General features: G+C 36.3%; 1 protein-coding gene and 1 long non-coding RNA gene across 29 annotated transcripts in view; one reads left to right on the top strand and one right to left on the bottom strand.

Annotated features, from left to right (window-relative positions):
* CSGALNACT2 (chondroitin sulfate N-acetylgalactosaminyltransferase 2) overlaps positions 1 to 12,151 on the top strand; it is a 268,548-nt gene extending 256,397 nt beyond the window's left edge. For 18 of the 27 annotated variants that reach the window (XR_010832668.1, XR_010832658.1, XR_010832652.1 and 15 more), the window contains 3 exons: positions 3,107 to 3,409; positions 3,508 to 3,633; positions 12,089 to 12,151. The gene's annotated coding sequence lies outside the window, so the exon portion shown is untranslated. Of the gene's footprint in view, positions 1 to 3,106; positions 3,410 to 3,507; positions 3,634 to 9,273; positions 9,390 to 12,088 lie in introns of all 27 variants that reach the window. The other 9 variants (XR_010832661.1, XR_010832657.1, XR_010832647.1 and 6 more) reach the window with 3 other exon arrangements.
* LOC136791208 (uncharacterized) overlaps positions 6,153 to 21,322 on the bottom strand; it is a 102,684-nt gene continuing 87,514 nt past the window's right edge. Inside the window, exons 3-4 of one of the 2 annotated variants that reach the window (XR_010832677.1) lie at positions 7,366 to 7,472; positions 6,153 to 6,456 (exon numbers count right to left, since the gene is read on the bottom strand). This is a non-coding gene — a long non-coding RNA (uncharacterized lncRNA). Of the gene's footprint in view, positions 6,457 to 7,365; positions 7,473 to 17,955; positions 18,070 to 19,989; positions 20,056 to 21,322 lie in introns of those variants that run through there. The other variant, XR_010832676.1, reaches the window with a different exon arrangement.

Here is a 21,322-nt window from a genome sequence, read left to right as displayed (position 1 = left end):
CAGTATTTCACTGCATTACGAGTGAAAGCTAGTCTTGGTCTGTTGATATTTAACAAGGTAAACGTCTTCCACGGGCTAAAGGAGAGGTCAGTGTGAGACAGCCATGTGTTGTGCACATTCCCACTTCTTCCTGGGAAACAGTGTTCTTTTCTTTCTTCTCCATTTCCATAACTTGGGGGTGATCACAACTCCCTCTGTGCTCCTGCCTCCACCCTTTGTGGGTACCTGCTGGGGAGCTGAAGCAGTGGGGCTGAGCTATGCTGTCTCCACTCAGACAGCATAGGCTGGATTTACAGAAGGGGACTCTTCATCCATCTGGGACATCTTCTTGAGTTGCTGTGAGAAGGAAGCAGTTCCTCGCCATTTTGGAGCGGAGGCCCTCTATTTCACTTCATTTTCCTCAGTACCACACTTATCTGCAAGAAGAAATGAAGCAATCCTCAGCTCTTTACTACCTTCCAGCAGTCCAAAACACCTGAGTGAGAAGCATATGATTTTAAGGGAGAACAAAGCTGGGAAGGACAGGGGTGGCATGGGGGAGATAGAACTATTTTTCCATTAGTAATTCATGCAAGTGTTTCAAGGCACACACCAGCTCTATTGGTATGTTGCAGTGTTAATCTATTTCCATGCTCTTATCTTTTTACAAATACAAAAAAAAATGTACAATCTAGGTACAACCAGTTTATAACAGTTACTTCTTTTCACTGCTTTGTGTGTGATGGAGAAACTGATGAATTAAGATGAATATTTGTTTGTTTGTTTTATTTAATTTTTTTCAAGGGGAAAAAAAAGTATTCTTTCAACAGTGTAATAAAAAGGTGCACAAGTCATGAAAAAGGAAAACAAAGGTATTGCACAGATAGGAGTGAAACAGCCACTGTAGTGCAAGCTGAACTTATCAGTCCTAGAAAGTAGGGGTAGAGAACCAAAGTTAATAAAAGGTCAAGACCAGTGGTATTTTACTGAATTTCTTCAGTGTGATAGTACTTAAGAACAGGCACTGAATGTCTAAGGAAAGAACTCAGATAGCTTAATAATTTAAAGTATATTCTTGGATAAAAGACTTTAGCAGAAAAACTGGGTGGATCTCAGTCAGTCAATTGTTCCTATGTCATCGCTTTGGAATATTTCCATACTATTTGTGTCTTTATAATGTGTTAGGATGTAACAATGGTGATTTATCTTGGTTGTGCAAGCTGTCTGCCAATTTTATTTCATGAAGCTCTTTTAATTATCTGCTCAGTAGAATAAAAGACAAATTAAGAATCATAAGGGAATAGCAGATACTTTTGAAATTAGATTGCTTTCACTTCTACGCTCTCTGACCCACTGTCTATCTTGTGAGGTGAAGCAATTGGGTAAATGCTAATGTAAAAGTGAGGGAATGGAAAAGACTGATATACACATCTATTAAATGATTGAGGATTCTGAATTACTTTCTCAATCACATTTTTTCATGTTAATAGCATGTTTCAACTCTTGAAGTCAACACTGTGCAATAAGTCTTATACAATCATCAGCATTTTAAAATTAATATGTTAGAGGATGTGTATCGTCTTTTTAATACAGCATAAGATAGATCTTTTTGGTACTGTTCGCTACTATTTTTTTTTCTCATGTTAAGTTTTTCATTTAGCTTTCAGCTCTGAAGAACCCCATTATAAGTTAATTGGCACATAGCACAGCTGCCATTCTTATTTTCTAGTGTGTTTTAAATTATTCCTTTATTCAGGTTGTATGGCTTGTGCAAAAATACTGTACAGGTGCAAGTGCGGAGATTTGCTAGGCAAAGAGCCCTTTGAACTAAAAGGAAGGAAGAAAGAAAGACAATATGTCAAGGAGAGACTGTACAAGGTGGCTGAGAAAAGGAGCTTAAAGGAAAGGTGGGCTGCTGAGGTTTGATAAGACCAGGAGTCAGCCTTTGGGAGCCAGTGATAATATAGGAGATGAGTTGGGGTGGGTGCAAGTGATGATGTGGAGGAAGAGAGAAAGGTTTCAAAGATCCTTTGTCCTAGGACAGAGATGAAACCACTTTCTTTCTTCCAAAGAAATACAAGAGCTGGGACTGGGATAGGGATCCCTCAAGAATCATAGTCTGCTCTTCAGAGAGAAAAGATGGTGAGTCATGTTAATAAATTCAACAGAAAGAAATGTTCTTGCACAAAATTTACAGGAAGGTATAGCCTATCAGGCTCATTTTGTGAATGACCAAGTATACCCGCAACATATCCAGTAAATAGACCAAAACTGTAAGTCTTAAAATCAGAATTGCTAGCAACTCTTCAGAGGAATTAGGCAGCTTGTACATGTGCCTCAAGCAACCCTGTAAAGCCATAAGTGCAGGGTAGAAGTGATGTATTTTTAATGAGAATTAAAATATTCATAAATAGTAGCTGAGCTAGCTGGAGACAGAAAACTGCTTTTGGCTGGCTAGATAAGCAGGTTAAAAGCCCAGACCACTGTACAGTGTCAGCATGCATGTCATTCACAGATGGTAGTGTAATCCGTGCATGTGCAAGTGGCTGAAACCAGGCTTCTAAGTTACTGATGGACTTTTTCGTCTGACGTCAGATTCCTCCAGCTTTTTTCTGTGTTGAGTTGATTTATAACTTTTTGACGTCAAGCCCAGCAGTACGTGTTTTATGTGTTTTGAGTGGATGTGCCAGTAAATTTGCTAACCACATTTGTGTCAAACTTTTGTTCTTAGCTTAGTGCTGTCATGTGGAGGAAGCAAGTTCTGGATGATAGGGTACATCAACAAATCTTTCATTTCACTTTGATTTTAAGCAAGAGATATATTTTGCTTTTTAAATCAACTATGTAGGATTTTTGCCTTTTGTACATGTCATTCACTACAGAAGTTTTCACTGCTTTGAAAGTAATTCAGTTTTTGAACTTGAAAACGCACACAATTTTGGTGTGGATTTTTATGACATAGTACTATCTTGCTACGAAACATCCTAACTTGAATGTTCCTTTTAAATATGGAATCATTTTTCTGAGCATTAATTTCCATTCATGGTAAAGACTGAGATTGAGAAGGAGGTCTGAAAATGCTAAGCAGATAGCGGCTTGGTCACAGGTTACGATAATTGATTTCCAGGTCAACACATCACAGAGTCACAGAATGGTTGAGGCTGGGAGGGACCTCTGGAGGCCACCTGGTCCAGCCCTCCTTCCTGCTCAGGCATTTTGAGGGATTTTGAAGATCTCCAAAGATCTCCATCAACTCCACACCTTCTGTGGGCAACCTGTGTCAGTGCTCTGTCTCCCGTGCAGCACCGAAGTGCTTCCTGGTGTTCAGAGGGAACCTCCTGTCTTCTAGTTTGTGCCCATTCCCTCTTGTCCCGGCACTGGTCACCACTGAAAAGGGCCTGGCTTCATCTTCTTTGCATTCTCCCTTCAGGTATTTATAGACATGCCTAGAGGCCTGTTAATTGTCGCTTATGGGCCTGCCTTGACTGTCAGAGGAAATAACAATCTTTATTTACTCTGATTTACCAGAAGATTAAGCAATCAAGAGGATGCAACCAACAATCAGCATTAAAATAAGGACCACATCTCCCACAGATGGTTTCTTGTGACATGAAAAGGGTGGAAAAGAACAGGGAACCGCTTAGCCAGATATTGGTGAGTGACTAAAACCAGACATACATAACTGTGAACTGAGCATTTCTTTGGGCAAAAATGACTAAAAGTATACTTGGCCTATTTAGAACAAAAATAATGTTCAAAATAAATTTAGAACTTATTTATTTATTTAAAAAAAAAAAAAAAAAGTGGAATGACCACTGTGCATAGTGTCAGTTGGTCCTTTCTGCTGATAAAGACCTTGTTAGATCATATTCATAGTCTTCATGTTTCCTTAACCCACAACTTTATTTGTCCATTTCAGTTTCTCACAGATGCATTTTTCACCTCTCTTCCTTTTCTCCATTTGTCATATGAGGTTTATTTTTTCCTGTTTTTATTTCTGCAGTTTCACTGTATCAGTGTTTAAGTGGTATAAGAGTCTTGATATCCATCTGATTTTATCATAAACTCCAGTCATTTGGACCCTTGTGTGTTCTTTCAGTTTTGCCTGAGGATTACTTTGCATTGTTGGCTAATTGGATAACATTAGAAAGAATTCAGAAAAGGCATAAATCTCAGTGATGTAAGTATTTTAGAAAGAAAATACAGATGTGAACTGAGTTTGCTGCTGCAGCACAGATCTAAATAGCTGGTTTTGTCTTTGGCAGTACAAATAAGGAGGAATTCAGGAAGCAGTGCCTGTGCATCTAAGGAGATTATTTTTGTTTTGATGCTACATAAATAAATCAATATCTGCTATTGACTAACAGTTTAATTCTTCCATTGCTATGCTATGGCATAGATGGAGCTCACTAGCTGGTGATAGTATTTTTTTTTTTATGAGTGAATTTCAGATAAACTCTTTTATAACTCAATCAAAAAGTCTAAGTGTATAGATTGATAGATGAGAGCTGAAGTGATTTTGTTACTTTTTTTCTTTTAAAGTTAGTAAACTGGGCTGTGCTAAGACCAAACAATTTCTCAGCGTCACACAGAATCAAGGAACTGAAACTTGCTCTCTGGTTTTGTTTTGTGGGTTAAAACACCCTTCTGCCATGGGACACCAGACAGTCCTTTCCTACATCCCTCTTTGTCTAAAAAATTTTCTTTATTCCTATATTTAGGGACGTTCTTGAATGATCTCTGAGGATACTAATGGTGTACGTATGAGCAAAGAACTATACTGATAATATTGCCTGTATTACGGGGATAAAGCTTTTCTAAATGAAACTATGCTAAGAAAATTTAAAATTCACTTTAGTGATGGTTTTAATTAATCAGGGTAATCTTGATGTTGTTGTATTATCTCCAGAATAAATGGTATTAAACCAATGTAAACACGATTTGAACATTACTGAGATGGTTTTGTAATTTAATAGGCGATGCATGTATAATTGAACCCCAACTTTCTGCTACATTTATTTGTTAGACATCACTCTTAAATGGATTTTTACAAAGTTATTTTTACTTTAATTAGTATAGCCTAATTTAGGGATATATTTGAAAAATAAAAAAGGTGTATGTATTTTAGTTTGTGTTTCTAAAATTCAGATGAAATGTATGTTCAAATAAGCAAGTAGTAAGAGAGAAGGTGCTTCAGGAAAACTCAGCACAGACACATGCAGGTCTGACCAAACAGCAGCTGGTTTGAATGGTTTTAGTGTTTAGAATAGCCAGCGTCTTCTGAAATGAAAGCTAGAGTACCATTTTTGCATTCATAGTAACATAAATTCACCATTTAAAAGAAAAAAAGAAAAAAAAAAAGCCTAAAATTGTAGTTCAGCATTATCATAGCACAACAGGAAGGTGGGCTATCTGTGTGATTGACTGAAGAATCGCTGGCGGATTGCCTTGTGTCAAATGAATTGTCCCCTACTTGAAGATCAGATATTTTTCAAGAAAGCAGATTCTGGTTACTCTGTTGAATACAAATTGCACAGAGGAGGAAAAAAAAAAAAAAAGGTACAGATATTTATCTCAGCTTTCAAAGCATGCATTCAGGGTTCAAGAAAACCACTAGAATAGCAACTGTAGAGGCTTTGTTGCAAAACCTGGTTTAAGTCAGGTTAAAAGAAAATCTTTCAAGGTTTTCTTCTTTGTTCTGCCTTTGTTCTTTGTAAATAAAGTTGAAGGAAAGGCTCAGAGCTGAGAACAGCTCTTAGCCCTGTTCAATTACTGTCTTTCTGTTAACTGCAAACCCATTGCAGGTACAGACCCAACAACCAACTTTGTTATAGTCCTGGTCACCAGATTTCCATTAGTTGTTGTTGTCCTGGTCTGGATGTGTACGATGATTCAGCTAGGAATCTTTCCAATCTCTCTAACCTCTGGAAAAAAAAATCTTGCTTAAAGACATCAAGTGCTTCCAGATCAAAAGTGCACTTCTTGGTGATGTTTTCACCAGAGACAGACTTAAGGGTATCATGGGAAAGATAGGAAGTTGCAGCCAAGAAATACTAAGTCTGTGGTGCGGAATAAGATACAATTAATTATATATATATATGTATTTATTTATTTATTTTTATATTGTTATTATTTTAAGTCTGTTTCTGGTGCATCTCTGGTACCTGTTAACTGACTTCAATGCATCTTTGAAGCTTAGCTATGAACAAGTGGCTCAAAAGCCACTGCTGTAAAGTAAGAGGTATCTTGTAACATCAGTTTCATTAAAAGAGTATCAGTCATTCTCAGAGATTATCTTAATTTTCCAAAATTTGTACCTTTCTCCATGGTAACTTTCCTGTGGCTGAGTTGTTTATTGAGAGAAAAGGCACACGTATCAAATGGGCTTGTTTATGGGTCAGCTGCAATGTTCCCAGGCTGTTTTTCTTTGAATTTCCATAGTGTTCAGTGGGTGTTAACTGACAGCAAAAGTTATTTCTGGAAGAAATCGTAGTCAAATTATGTAATACTTTGATGTGTAGTGCCCTTTAAAACAAAGATGTGAATTTCAGCTTCAAAACAAGTGAGAAATACACACGCTTAACACTTTCACCTGTGTGCACACAGATGTATGCTGTAGTTCTTATGAAGGTGGAATAATGGTATTTAAAAGAAGAGGTGATTTAAAAAATCAACTTAATTCCCCGAAATGAACAAATTATTAATTTGATTCACCTCCCTGTGGTGGTAGTGTTCATGCCCCTGCACATCTACAGCTGTTGCTGTTCTCATCAGTCCTACCATGTGTTATTTTATTTTATTTTACTTATTTATTTTTTAAGATTTATTTCTGGGTGTGTAAACAGGCATCTTCCAAAGCCCAAAGAGCTTAGTAGCTGTTTAGTTTAAGGGTTAAATGATAATGCTTCAGACAGTGAAAGGGTGGTGATCAGGTGGAGCTACGGAAATAATGTGTGTTCGAAAGTTGTACTGATGCCTCTTTCAGGTGAAATTTGTTTTAAAGATGAAAACGGAGTGCAAATCTTGTATGACATGGGGGTCCCTGGGAAAAGGAGGAAGATGTAGACGTTCACAGTTGAGGACTGGTGCAGTAGGCACAAAAGTCAGCTGGTTTACTCCATTGTAATAGAGCCTCTATTTATTTGCATTTGTTTGTATCTCTGCATGTGCGTAACATTTTTAAATGTGTGTCTATACACATATGTATATATATTATACAGAAGGGGAACTGGCATATATAAATCTATCAATATATATACCAATGTATATTTCAATATATGATTATACATGAAAATATAGAAGTTTATATTAGATATGGGGAGCTCCTTATTAGTATCAAAATATGTGCTTATTATCGGTTTATTAGTCATAGAACATATTCAGTACCTCTGGTTGTTTAGGCAGGTATGGGATCGAAGATTCTTCTGTGATATTCGCAATTTTTCTTTAACTGGCAATTTCTTTATAAATATTGGCATTTTGATGTAACCAGTCTGTTAAAAAGAAAAATACAGTAAGATCTTCAGAAGTACTTTTATATTCCTGGGACTTAGAAGTGCTTTTTACCGAAAAGATTCAAGGGTGTCCAAAGGGATTTGACTCCACCTAAGACAGGGAGACTATCCGTTCTTCCCTCAGTCTGGTGGATTAATTTCACAAGGGTCCTCTGGGAGCAACTCTACATTCTCCTCCAGCATATCAGTTACATTAAGGAACTGATCTTGCTAAATGTAGCAGCAGCAGACCTTGATCTGTCATACTGAAGTTCACAACTAAAGATGCGTCTTGCAAGACTAAGCCCTCTACCAATGCCAGATGAGTCATGAAAAACAGAAGAACGGAAAAAAAGAAGTTCTAATTTGCTACTTAGGCTAGTTCTACCTGCAGTGGAGTGGAGGCTCTCTTGAATTTTCACAGAATTAGGAGGCAAAGTTGTGTCTAATACTTGTCTCAGAAGTCCTGTTTATGAGTAATTCCTTTTTTTTTTTTTTTTTTTGATCAGACAGCCTGGCATATATAAACACTTTATGTCTATCCACCCACACTTTGTCCTTTCTGTCTTCATCTGAAGTGCTGCTCTCTGGGGCTCAGTAATACAAAATTGATGAACAAATAGTATGCTACAGGTGGGAAAATATACTCTTGAGTAAATGAACTTGTTGCTGGTGTTTTCCAAAAGCCTGAGCTGTAGCCAGAACAATTCATAAAACCTGAGATTTTCAGTATAATTTTAACATTTCTCAGTTATTTATGTTAAACTATATGTACTCCCATTCAGGATAAAGTATTGGTGTGGTAAAACGGTTTTATTCTGTTGAGAGAGAAGAATGGAAAAACTATTACTAGTACATTATTAAAAACAAAACATGTATTTGGCTATATCTCTAAGTGTTCAGCTTGCACCATGTACACAGTACTCTTGATCATAAAACAAGTTTGGGCATTTTTGGAGGTTTGAAATATGCCTTTTACTTTCCTGGCAATTATAAAAGATTGAAAGGTTGCATGGTATTAGGTATATCCTGAATATAAACTGAGATTTACCTATCCATAAGGCACATGTCACTTGTCTTTATGCAATGACCTAATGTATCAAACAGGAAAAATGTGGCAATTATTGTTAATAGTGGTTATTACAGAATGGCTGTACTTGGGTGTATAAAGTTATCTTTTGCTATCATTAGTGACACTTAAAAACACATTTGCTACCCCATGATCTTTAATAAGGCAGTTTCCTGGTGATGTAGGTACAGAGGTTTTTCTTTTTACTGCAGAAGATGGAGGTGGTTGTAATTTGTTTCTGTAAAATGTAAATGTAAAATGTTTCTGTGGGTAAGATTTGTATGTTGAAAACTATGGTTGTGGGGTTTTTTTGTTTGTTTGTTTTTTGGATTAACTGAAGTCTCTAGTGTGATTAGAAATGGAAACAAGAGGCAGAAGGAAGGTGCTTTGAGGTTACTGAAGGAGGCATATTTTGGTGCAGTGAAAAAAGTGAAAATATGACAGTTCCAAGAATAGGTGAGAAAGGGAAGAGCATTAAGGAAGTCAGGGAGGAACAGGTAACTTCTAATCAAAATGGAAAATGGGCCTCATTGAGAGACGATGTCAGAGACAGATATAAGATCATTTATATTCTGGGTGATATTAATCATTCTGCATATTGCTTTATTGAAAATAGCTTCCCAAATGACTCCAGAGAGTTCCTGACCTCCGATCTCCTTCCTCTCCCTACTTATTATCTCTTCTCAAGTAATGCTGCTTGCTTAGCTGTTTTCTTCCACCTCTTGCTTTCAGAATATTCCAATAGTCCCTACCTTTAATATCTTTCTAAAGAAGAAAGTTGATGTGTGAATTCACCACAGCATCTGGACCAGTTGTCATAAGTCACTATGAAAGCTCAGTAAGAACAGGTAGATGTTTTTTCTCAAAGCTTGTGTTTTTTTGTTTTGTTTTGTTTTGTCAAATACTTTTTGGAGTATAAAGGAGGTCAAAAGAAATTCTCCATGGGAGATTAAAATTCTGCTTTCAGTTTACCTGTACAAGCCCTGCAATGATTACAGCTGTTTTTCACATGGTGCTCTGAAAGGAAAATTTGTCCCTGAAGCTGAAGAAAATTCTGAAGCTGAAAAATAAGAAGAATTAAGAGTTTGCCTAATTAGTGCTACCTTTCAAGGTCTATTTTAAGCTGTCTTCCTTCAGCCTGAACCATTTGATCATTTCCCAAAAAGTAATTTAATCATATCTGATTGCTTGTTGGAATCTGTAATTAACTTAGATGCAAGTAAATTAACAGTATTTACCAGGTGCTGCATAATTTACCCAGAGCTACTTGTAGCACATATATGTGAAGTATGTTGGATGCTTGCATTTATTGGCCAGAATATTTTAAGCTTACAATCAATTTATTTTTTGTTTCTACTTTTAATTTCTGTCTCTGGGATGACTCAGTTATGAAATACTGTGCGATTATATTCTCTGTACTACCAAATTATCCCTTGTAATTGTGCCACATGGTACTTGTTATTTCAAAAGACTCAAAACTACCTAGGGGAGGACAATCTACAAAGTTATTTTGGGGCTGCAATTGGTTGCTAGGATGAAGCTAAAGATTCAAGTAATTCTAGACAAGGCATTGTATAAGAAACTTAAATGAGCTTATTTAAAAATTAGTTAGTTCTCATCTCAGAAGACCTCTGAAATTCCTTTCCTTTCAAAAAGGCATAAGTAGTTTTAGAAAATGCCTTGTTTTGTTGGAACACACATTTTTGTCCTATTTGGGAGTCAGTTCTTGCATTAGTCGAGTAATTAAAAATAGTAAAAGATGGAAAAATTGGCTGACTCTCTAAAGAAAGTACTTTGAACAAAATGTTTGGAGTGCCGTTCTAAGATCCAAATTTGTACCCTAGTCCTACTCTCAACCCTTCTTCCATTGCAAGGTCCTGAATATCTGATAATCTCAGGAGACTTTCATGCAGTCCTTCTACTTCATTTTTTCTCTACAGTTTCCCAAAACTAAAATATATAGATAAAAGCAAGTCTCGGCTTAGGTTTTGGTTCAGGAGTGACAATCGGTATGAGTCTTCCTATCTCACAGTCTGGCAGAAAGGTTTCTGCTGTCTGATGTTTCTTTGTCCCCATGTTCTCTGTATGGCACTAGTATCAGGGATGAAGATTTTTCTCTCCATGGCAGGTAACTTCGAATCACACTTGAAACTTGGAAACATGAATGATCATAAGTATCCAAAATTCACTGAAGAATTACTGTGAAAATAATTTTGGAAGGCAAATATTTTAACTGGAATAATACTTGTCTAAACATCAGCGGCAACTCTGAAGTTTAAAAAGGTTATACGTACTCTGTGGTGGTTGTGAGATTATGGGAAGCTATGGTTTTAGACCACTATTTAATCAGATGCTACCACAATAAACCAGGGCACAAATGATAAAATTATTTTTTCTTCATGACTTGGTCAGTCAAACAGCATTTGCAACATCAGTTTTTCCTAAGTACAAAGCATCATGTATATGCCAACAGCATAACAAAACATGGATCTGCAGTCAGTTCTGCATGTCTCGTACTGTGTTATTTACATTGAAACCGATAAGAAAACTGCTCCATTTCATTTCTGTGAATATGTTTACAGCACCTTTTACTGTTTATAAAGCTGGTGAATATTTTCTTTCATTGAAAAGCCCAGTGCAGATTTTAAATTTCCCAAGGAATAATACATTCCCAGAAAGCTGTTGCAGACTACAGAAAGGAAAAAAAGGTAAGGGCACACAACCACAAAACCAGCAAGACTTGATGGTTTGTTACTGGGTGATCCAATCAGAATTGATGTGGCCATATCAGAGACTTGCAGGTGTTTAGATATGAAGATGACATTTGAGACTGTAAAAGTAATGTTTGCAGCAACAGTCTTGATAAATATAAACCTTTCTGAAGCTCTGTGTACTCCCGGTGCAACTGGTATTTTAGAAGATAACAAAAGGTTTGTTTATAGTCAGATACAGTGAAGTGAACAAGTTATTAAAAGCTTTTTTTGAGACTGTGAACTGCCAGCAACTGCCAACTTCTCTCCCGAAAGTGGGCTGCCATGTGATTTGCACAGAAGTGTGTTTGGAGACCCAGAAAGGCCAATCTAGCGTCAGATTTTTGTTTTGTTTGTTTTTCTTATAAAACTACACAGTTCAGGGAGCAGTTGTCCATAGAAATTGGTGTACCCTTCAGTTTGTAACCTTTTTGGAAGAGCTTGAGCCTGACTTGTGAAATTACCCCAGAAGACTAGAGAGACAGATACTGTACAGCAAACTGACATTAGTCTGTATATGTACCTAGACTGAGATACTTGACATACAACTTCTCTGTGTATGGAGAAGCAAGAGCAGTTATTCTGACATTTGTCCCTGAGCTTTCTTCCCATTCTGCTGCCTTCTACCTAGTCTTACTTTCCCACTTTATCTTTTTCTGTTGTCTCCTATTTTTCTTTGTTTTAATCTTCATATCATTGCATAACAGTGTTTTCTTTCTCCTTTTCCATTTCATCTCTCTGTATATTTCTGATTATTATTTTTAAGTCATTAAAACGACTTTTTTCCTGTCTTGCAGAGTCAGCCTGTTTGGAGGCATCACCTGTAATGAGTGATTTCCAGGAACACTGACTCAGTGGAGTCATGGAACAATAATGAAGGTTAGCTATCCAGAGGTAATTAGAAATCTCTCTGCTACTTTATTACCATGGAAGCCATGTTCCTGCCAGAGATGGCCATGTTAAGCAGATGCCAAACCTCAAGGAGATGCAAGTTGTGCATTAGTATACTTTAAAGCAGAATATAATGGATCACAAAAGCAGACAACTCTTAATACCCTGCTTGAAATAGAATTTGGAGACTGTAATGCTGCACTGTATGTAAAACATTAGAGAAATTATCTTGTAAAGATGATTCAATTAATCTTAAGTTATGTCTCTTTTTAAATTTGAAGGTGCCAAATTAATGTTCATACATAAATAGTAAGCACCTACTTGAGACAACAGATACAGTAGTTTGCTGAAGTTCCTGTGAGCCAGTTTAAAAAAAAAAATCAGTTGATTGTTTAAGAAAAGCAAGTACTGCTCTGTATATCAGAAAAAAATAATAAACAATAGGGATAGTGAAAATCTATTGAGTATTTTTCAAATACTTTTGTTAAGAATTTGAATTCAACTCCATTTGCAGAAGTGTTGATGTAGAACTCTGCCAGACATTTTGCTCAGCCAGTGCGACAAAGGATGAGAGCAACACTGTTAGAACACCCCAGGTGGTTGAATATACTGGGAAAGAAACATTTTGCTGGGAAATTTGATTTCAAGTTTTCTTGTGAATTGCCACAAATACGGTTCAAGTACCTTTGTGTGCTGACGCATGCTTCTCAGTGTTTCAGAAAATTCATCACTATTTATTGCTTCAGCTGAATATGAGGAGACCTATCACCATTCTTTAATCTCTTTGCATTATTATTTTTTTTAAAGCCTATCTACTATATTGCTTAATGTTGAAAGTTGTCCTCATCATTGGCAACTGCTTAAGATGATCATGAAGAAGTTGCACTTTTCTAGAAGTGATTAATTTTGGTACATTTCTTGTTCCCATGGCTAACCCTTGTGTGCACTGCTGTTCTTGTCAGGTTCATTATGTTTGTTTTCTCTTTCCAAGGTATTATGTCTTCACATTGAAACATTAATCCAGACTCAGATTTGGCAAACGTTGTCTGAATCTAGCAGTGTGCTTATTTCCAGGAAAAAATAATCCGCTCCTTTTGAGAGAGTGGAGGGATTTGGATTTTAAAACACTTCATTGTATTTTATAATACAAGACTTGCTTTACATTTCTAAATGTAACATTTCACAAGCAGTTCCTTAGATCTGACCTTGATGTTCACTGAGTAAATTATAACTTATTTGTTATTTGAAATTTCAAGTTCTGTTTTTAAATGTTAGATTCTTAGAAAGTAATAATAGCTTTTGAAGTTTGATGGTCTTAACGTTTCCCTTACAGCTAAGAGCAGTATATGATACATGAAATTTTAAAGCATGTTTTTCACTCTAGGAAATTAACCTTGAAATTGTAACATAGCTAAAGAAACTGAAGAAAGACACAAGCCGAGTACGTAATTACCCAACTTGTCTGAGAGAGACCTACAAGGAAACAGATGATGTTTAAGGCTTTTCTAAACTGGGTATTGCTTACAGAGACAGAATTTTCTACACTGGATTAAACTGAAGGCTTGTCTAGTTCATTCCTCTGTTTCTCACAGCAGCTACACACAAAAAAATTAAGAATCTCACATTAAACAGGTGTAGGATTCAATCTCCTCCACATTTATTTTATTTCTCATGTCAGTATGTTAACAAAGGATAGGGATCACCATGAATACAATAAAAGTATGAAAAGACATTAGTATTCAATTCTGTGCTAACAGTCAATCTCCGTACAGGATCTCCTCGTGATACATGGAGTGAAAAACACAATCGGCTTCTAAATCAATAGATTTTATTGCTGGGAAAAAAAATAGTTTGATAATCCCAAAAATAACAGATGATCAGTGCTAGCTCTTGAGGAAATTGTTTACATTTGTATTGCAATATAATCAAAAAAATAATAATTTATTGCTAGTTGTCTTTCACCTTCTGTAATGCTTTCAAGATAAATTGATATTTATCCACAAAAGCAAAATCCTTCAGGATCAGGGCAGATCTGTGGAAATATGAGACTTGTTCAGCAGACATCTTAGAGGCTGTAGAGATACTGATTAGGTTATATTTTCCAGGAATGATTACCCATAACTTCAGTACACCAAACTATACTTTCTTTATATTTTGGGAATAATTTATTTTACTTTACATAATACTGACATTCAGGGAAATTGTGCCTTCACGAAGAGACTTTTAATGAGAATAACTGGATGTGATATTGTGGTGGTTTAAGAAAAATCCTCTTCAGTAATGCAGGTTTAAAGGAAGACTTCCATTTTCTTGACTCCAGCAAGCTTTTCATTTAACATAGGTGAAGGATGCCAAGAGTATTGTCCAGGAGTCTGCAATTCTGTTTGCTTTAAAGTTGTAGAGTGAGAGATTGCAGCAGTGATGCCCACCCACTTTCTTTCTTTCAGTAAATATTAGGACTTGGGAACAGCTGTCTATTTTTGCCCATAATATTCGTTTCTTGTGAAGCTGTCAACTTAGATACACATTGTAGGGGGAATGATTATCACTTTGTTTTAGGTGAAACCGGTTTCAAAGCGGATAGAAAGAGGTTTGTATTTTTATTTAAAGGGGAAAAAAATGGAATGAAAGTAATTATTCTGTTCCTTGAACCCTTGTTTCATCTGCTGAGCAATAAGGAAATGCATATTGCAGTAGCTCTTAATTCAGTCATATCTAAATAAGTTATGGTACAGATTTCAGGCCAACAGGATTTGTGCTCTAACAAGTCTGTCATTATTATTAGATTTTTAAAATAATCAGTGTGATGAGTTTCTTACCATTGTTACTCCAGTTAAATATAACCTTTTAAAAGTTAAGGATCTGAGTATTTGTTGCTTGGTTATTCAAAGCCTTTGGAATACAGGATTTAGCTTTTCACTGCGTTTCTAATAGTTATTGGTTTACAAAAATAGACAATTGTACATTTTAATCTTCTATACTGCCAATATTGAATGAAGTCTCTGTCATATTTTTTTCTCAGTGAGACAATTTGACTGATAACCTTTATATAGTTCAGGGACTTACTTCATTGCCTTCTGAATAGAGTTTCTGGAGACTATAGATTTAGATTACAGTGCCAAATGGCCATAGTGCCTCAGGGAAATATATTCTCATTAATGGACTTGTTAATGATTATCATTGAAGAGACTCTAATAGTATCAGATGTAAACGTTGTCACAGCCCTCTATCTTTCCCATGCAGATATGGAGATGCATCATTAATTCACAGAGACTGATTCTCAGAGCTGTGCAAATTGATACAGTATGATAATGTCTGAAATAAATTAAAGTTGCGCATTATCAGTTTAATATTTCAGATTTCTATTTCCAATTGATAGCCTCTAAGAGGCAAGAGGAATTGAAGCAAGACAGTAGTATGGGTCATTCAAAAGAGGTCAAATTCAGACTATGTCCTTATCAGTTCCAGCTTCCCCTTGCTCCTTTGTGTTGTCGTTGAGAGGAATGTGACTAGTAAAAACTTATAATCATGAAGAATCTCAGCTGCAGTGATAAAATCATATATGTTTTACAAGCACAGAAAAACTATGGCAGCGTGAAATAATTTTTGGAATCTAGAATAATTCTGAAACAATTTCTTTATCAGGAGTTAGTTACCTTTATTCAAGTGTAGTAGTGATTTACTCCTTTATATTGGCTTTGATTCATTTACAGTGCATTAAATGCAAAAAATCAGAATCTGTCTCAAATGTGTAGATCTAAACACTACACATTTATTAGCATATTTGCCTGTGTTCTCAGTTGTATGAATTTATGTTTTTATATATTTTATTTCACTTTATTCTGCTTTATTTTACAGCAAACACCCTGGATTATTTCTTTATTGCTGGGGAAACCTTGTAACAATCTGAAACACCAGTATTTTCAGAACAAATAAGAAATACGACCTTATATGCAGACATAAAGGTAAGCTTTTAGAAATAATAACATGCTTCTGATCAAGTTGTCACTTGGGAAATGGTGGAGTATATAGGTAGGTGCTAAGACAGGTCCTGAAGCTACCTTTTCAATGAATCATTTTCATTTCAGACAGTTCTATTAAATGGGTCCCCAAAAATGAAAAAAAAAAAAAGTGTGTGTGGGGGGGGAAGCAGATTTTACAAATGGCAGGCCAAAATGTGCAGCTGGTGGCAAGCTGTCCTAAAAGGAGGACAAACCATGAACTATTGATATAGCTTGTGCTCAGTTGTAAACAGCTGTAAAGTCATGAAGGAGAGAATTCTACTCTGTACAGATCAAATGCAAATATATGGGGTGTAAAAGAAATTGTCTTTGTAATGAAGATGGGATCTCCTTAGATAAGCAATCTAACAAAGTCTAGAGGTATTATTTTAAATAAGTAAAGAATTAAGAAAAACTTTAAGAAGAACTAAACACATAAGTGTTTAAACACAAACCAGGGGGTAATTTGTTTCATACAGGAGAAAAATCACAGAAGCGTGTAGAACAGTGAACAGATGAAAAGCATGAGACTAGAATGATACATGTGACAGGGAGATGCATGGGCTCTCTACTTAATTGTGTTTCTATCTGGGGGAAAAAGCTGTAAGAACACTTTTGTGTCTGTCTCTGAAATGTAAAACAGCTACTGCATTTATCTGCTACAAACTATGAAACTTTGAGAGACTATTAGGGAAAAGTGTTTGGGGAATTGATGGAAGGAGACACTTCTGGTTTGAGTTAGGGGGAATCCTATTTCAATCTGTATGTCCCACACTGTTACGAATACAGGTGAAAGATTGCAGTAAGTAAGGTCTTGCAAAATTGGAAAAGACGTAAAGATGAGTAACGACAGGAAATTTTCATTGAATACCCCAGTTTCTTTCATGCAGGACAGCAACAAGAAAGTGATCTGTGAAGTCGCATCCTAACATAGCTATGGTAGAAACCCCACGCCTAGAGCTACGTTGCCAGCAGTCAACACCGAGACACTGCTACTGCGGCCGTCTCAGCTGGCACCACTCAGGGGGAGTGTGAGATGCCACAGTTATGCTACTTACTGCTGACATAGTAGAGAGTGGGCAGGAGCTAAAACACATGAAAATAAAATTATCTTGACTGTAACTCCACCCATAGCAAAATGTGTCCAAACGTGACAAGCTGATTTAGTTCCAGCTGGGAGGCAGGTTGTAGCTACAGTCATGTGCCTGGGTTATTTGATTTTAACTATCAAGCAAACATGACCATGTAGGCTAATTGTCTTCTAAGAAATTATTATTCTCTTATAAATTTTGAAACTATGAGATAAGATTATTGAGAAGTATTTGAGGAATCAATAGAATTTGAAGGAAGTAGTGTTTCAAAGCAGTTTCTTTCCATGCATCAAAATTCTCTTTTTTTATTTTCTTATTCTGACTGAAGTTCTGAAGTAACGTTTCAGTACTTCTAGATTCACAAGAAAAAATCCTGAAGAAAAGCTTTATTTCTGCTCTTTTCTGCCCACAGTGATGTTTACTTGAGAGTCTCACGTTGCTTTTAAATTATCAACAAATTTATGAAATGAAATATTCTAATGACTTCTCTCTAATGAAAACAAATATGCACATATCTGAGATTGCCCCCATGCTACTACAAAATTCCATTTTATTGAAATTCTTCTGTGGGCCAATCTGTGCTTTTTTTTTTTCCCCCCAGTCTTGCATATTCCTGTGACATTATTCTTGCTGCAATGTGCTGTGCTCTGCTCTGAATCCCTGAGACTGAAGAACAATGCTTGCTCACCCGCTCTCAGCTGTTTGGACGTGGTCTTCTGTGGGCGGCTGCCAAGCTTTGCGGATTGTGACAATGCAGAGAGTGCACTGTAAGGTCTGTAATGATTACCTGCCCTGCTGTGAAAATTTGGAAAAGTGAAACATTAGCATTTTTTGTGTCATGTTAACTGTACTTTTCACAAAGGTAGTTCTCTCTCTTTTTCTCTCTCATCTGTACTGATTTGATGTGGCTTTTATGTTGCAGTCTGAGCAAAGTATAAAATTTGCCACCTATTCATCTCTGTCTCTCTGTCACACTTCTCACCTGCTTTTAATTTCCCCTCAGGAAGTCACTTTCTATCCCCACTGCAAGGTTCTAATTTTAAGAATCCCAGCCCATCCAGAGCTGTTTCCCCCAAAGAAATATTTCACTGCACACATCATTTAGTGTGTTGATATTTCTTGTTAGTATGTGGCACCAGGTTAGCACCTCTAGATAACCTTGATAAATTAAAAATCGGCTTATCAATATTCAATCAACCTATCTCATTTATCCAGATGTCTGACTTCCTTTCTGTCAGAGCTGAGTTTAAAAAGCACAGCAAAAGTAAATGGAATTAAAATTGCATATTTGCCTTCTAAATGGATATTAAATCAGTCTGCTGCTAATGTCACCTTAAACTCTGTATTTTAGCAACAGTGAAATAATAATATACAGTGGCATATATGATGTTCCAAAATGTTGGTTTTCATTAGACTGTTGCTTTTGGAATACAATGATCATCTAATAACATTTTTTTTTAAGATTTATTAGGATTATTTTATTAGGAATTTGGGAAAGGTAGGGTTGGTCTGCCCAGTTCTTCTTATGACCATCAAATCTTACTGATTTTTCCATGTCACTTTTGTAATTTATAGAACTTTAAGACCTTAACATACCAACAGCTGCATAGTTTCCCAGATCTGATCTCCCTCCATCTTATGCTTTGTTGCCTTTGCAGTTTAGAAATCCTCAAACAACCCTTTGTGTTCCCACAATTGTTATGCAGTAGTTTTCTGTGATTCTGTCTCACCCAGTTCATCAGACATTTAAGTTTTAAGCCAAAATAACTCTTGACTTGATCTATTCCCATCATCTTGGTTTGGCAAATTACAGTATTGGTTATTCTAAGGAAATGACAGTGTTGTTTTAACATTATAACAAAAATATAACAGCACATCTAGTGAAGGACAGGTTTGGAGCAATTCAGCTGGCCAAGGTTTTCAAAAGTCATAGCAATTTTGTGTGCCTGTACTGTGAGGCCATAAATAGATTTCATTTTCAGTAGGCAGATGGGCAGCAGCATTATCGTTGTAGAGGCTTCTCATATCTGTCTGCTTGAGAACCACTTTCTTTGATATTTTGGATATTAGGCAGGAATTCTGAAACTCCAGGAAATCCTGTGATGTGTTCCTAACAATGTTCAAGTGTTCATTTCTCCGTTGCTTTCTGTTGATGAAAAATGTCTGTATTGTCAGTCAACAGAAGGCAAAAAGAGGCCCATCTTTTGTCACAATACATAGACCTCAATAATTTGGATATAGCATGAACAATGAAGACCCTAACTCATAAAATCAGAGTTTCCTGGGAGTTTATCTTATAGAATCATTTCATGTTGTAACAGCTGTCCTAGAAACAGAGGAGTTCAGCAATTCTCTGCCTCACTTCTGTTCTCAGTGATCTCTTAACTTTGTGGAGAAAATGAATTCCTTATGAGGTTCCAAAATTATTGGGGTTTCTGTCTTGTTATCCCTGTTGTCAACTCAGAAATGCAATTTGCTCAGCACTGGTTATTCTACTGAAGTTAATCTACCTAGATTTTTACATTAAGATAGTTAAAAATTATTTCATGCCTGCCAAACTTAAAAACCTAAGTTCAAGCTATTTCCCTTTGAATTGTGTAAACAAAACAATTAAACAAGATCTTGTGGTTTTCTTTATTTTTAAAATTAGAAGTATAAATATTGCTTTAAATGAAAAAAAAAACACCCCAGAAATAAAAAAAAGACATAAAATACCTGCAAGGTGTTTGTTTCACAAAGAATTTCATTACACTCCATTCTCTAAGCTTTGCATTCCTCTTACTGGGTGTGGGAAAAAAAAAAAAAAAAGAATTATTTTCACAGTTCTAATGGTTTAATTAACTGCGAAACCAATTTGAGCACCCAATTATGTCCTGTATACCTAGAATGCTCCCGTAACATTCTTCTTATCACACAGCCTTAAAACAGAAACCCTATGAGATATGAGAGATAGTTAGTGAAAAGCAATTTTCAAGAAAGTCCTCACAAAATTGGAAAGTTTCTCTGGAAAATATGCAGAGGAATCAACATTTCATTCTAGTCTGAGTTTTATTAATGTCCTGTGTTACTCATTGATTCTTCACCTTTTCATGCCTTTCCCTTCCTGCCCCGGGGGCTGTTACTTTAAATAAGATGGATTTAATTAAATCCTGTCATGATTAAAAGGTTTGTTTTACTTTAAAAGCTAAGTATAATTGTTGCTAATTTTAAAGAAGCCAAGGAAAATGCTTGACAGCGTTTATGTACTGTGGAGGAACCACACAAGGGGAGACGCAGGCAGGCAACTTGAACTTGCCATTCAAGCTTATTTCATCTCTGCAAGTTGTTGCACTATTATGTTAGGTAAATATTTGTGTGTACTCCCAGTTGGGATTGGCAGTATGCTTTTAAAAATGAACAATTGCAAAGCGTACACAATGGCCAAGATGCCATGTGATGTTATCACAATTTTGCTCTAGCAGTTTCACTACAGCCTAGTTAGAATTCTAACATAGGAATGACCTCTTTTATGTGGTTTTTCATCAATAACTTTGTACTTTGGTCCAGCCATGCATTTACCCTGGATTGAAGCTGCAGTTTGGTTTCTGTGAAAAGAATGGTCTCTTTTATTATTTAAAAGAAAAAAAATTAATAAAGTGCAGAGAAGCAGGGCTGTCCTGCTGGTGGTGCTATTTTTCACCAACAGTTTTCCAGAAGCAGAAAGAAAACATTGTGTTCATTTCAGAGTTGCTTATCTGTGTTTAGGGATTCTGGTGGTTCTTCAAACCACTGGAAGTACGTTTTGTACAGCTGATTTATACCTGTTCAGTCTATCAGATTCAGTCTGCCTGTTACACGGTTCCTGCAAGGTAGGGCCGCTCCCTTGGGATGTCAGACTGGAAGGTGTCCTCTGTGTCCTCTGTTTGGTAGCTCATTTTCCTCCACTGTCAGAACCATTTTTTTTCTGTAGAATTTGGAATTACAGAGTAGGATGGAGTAAATGAAAGCATCTGTCAGGTGCAAGGAAGAGCAGGCAAGGAGGGGCTAAGTCCTAGGACACTCCTCAGAG

This window comes from Anser cygnoides, chromosome 7, assembly GCF_040182565.1.
Source record: "Anser cygnoides isolate HZ-2024a breed goose chromosome 7, Taihu_goose_T2T_genome, whole genome shotgun sequence".
In the NCBI taxonomy this organism is placed as follows: Eukaryota; Metazoa; Chordata; class Aves; order Anseriformes; family Anatidae; genus Anser; species Anser cygnoides.
Note: the sequence above shows the minus strand (reverse complement) of the source record. Positions and strands in the feature narration are given on the sequence as shown.